This window comes from Triticum aestivum, unplaced genomic scaffold (genome assembly GCF_018294505.1).
Source record: "Triticum aestivum cultivar Chinese Spring unplaced genomic scaffold, IWGSC CS RefSeq v2.1 scaffold1613, whole genome shotgun sequence".
Lineage (NCBI taxonomy): Eukaryota > Viridiplantae > Streptophyta > Magnoliopsida > Poales > Poaceae > Triticum > Triticum aestivum.
The window spans coordinates 22,535-23,750 of record NW_025228781.1 but is presented as its reverse complement, the minus strand read 5'-3'; the positions used below and the strand labels follow the sequence as shown (position 1 = coordinate 23,750).

General features: G+C 35.2%; 1 long non-coding RNA gene across 2 annotated transcripts in view; it reads left to right on the top strand.

Moving 5' to 3' along the window:
- The first annotated feature begins 6 nt into the window (after nt 1-6).
- LOC123174626 (uncharacterized) overlaps nt 7-1,216 on the top strand; it is a 3,311-nt gene continuing 2,101 nt past the window's right edge. For both annotated transcript variants that reach the window (XR_006487216.1, XR_006487215.1), the window contains exon 1: nt 7-907. This is a non-coding gene — a long non-coding RNA (uncharacterized lncRNA). The remainder of the gene's footprint in view (nt 908-1,216) is intronic.

Here is a 1,216-nt window from a genome sequence, read left to right as displayed (position 1 = left end):
GTCAACATTGACTGCAAATACATTCTGAAAATTGAATTGTTTGAAATTCTTAGTATATGCAATTCTGTAAATTGTATCTGTATGTATGTGAAGGTCTTTTCAAAATGGAGCAGAAAGAAAAGAACAGAGCTTTTGATTTAGCTTAGTAGAGAAAGACTGAAACACATTTCATTTATATCACAGGAATGGATGCCTTGGTGTCTGCATTTTATTCCGAGGAGAAAACACATCCAGAGAAAAAACAAGAATGAGTTGTCTAACTAGGTTAGCTATCCACCTATGTATTTCTCTTTTTATTCTATGTATTCATTACTCATTTCAGTTACTCTTCATCTCTTAAATTATTATAGAAACAAATATCTTTTTGGGCTGTTGTGTGCAAATCATATTTGAAGTTTCCATGCACAACGAGGACGATTATGTGCCTCTTTTAAGTCATCCACGGTCAGATTCATTCTTGTCTTGGCTCTTACTTGGGCAAAAACTGGAATATCCTCTTTGGGAATGATGTTAGTCAGAAACTCAATATTAATTTTGCACTTTAAGAAAGAGTCAAGTTTGTTATGTAGCATTATATTTGGCTCAGATAGTTCTTGGATGCCTTCCACGGGTCGATGGGACGTTTTGCTCACCTTGCAAAAGTAAAGCAATGAAGAAATTTGTAAGGTGGGAACACTCGAATCTCAGAGGTAAGTGTGCCATGCTCTCCCTCTTGCGATATCGAAACTGGTTGCTCATGTGATTTTAGAAAATTATAATTCAAGCATGGATGAAGCTTTGGCATAAACGATGCCACTTATAAGCTACAAAGCAGGAGGGCTTAATTGCTTAACTAACAAGGTTTATTTATACATCTTAAGGTGGATTCAACTTGCAAACCTCACAGAATGATCCCCAGCTGATAGAGGTTTAATTCATCAGATATTTCCCTAACTGATCGGCGCTAAATTTATGTTAATCTATCATTACAAAATGCTTTCTTCTTCTTTTTTTCCAGTCTGCATGCTTTGTTAATTTATGACTTTTCCAAGATGGCAAGAGCCTCTAACTTTTCTAATTGCTCTCATGGTTGCTTTCCCTTTTGACGAATCGTATGTGTGATGTGTCTTATCATTCTCAATCTTCTTATATCACATTTTTTGTGACTCGGCTGTTGCATCCTGGAAAGTTTGTGTAAACTGAGCTAACCATTGATATATATATATATATATATATA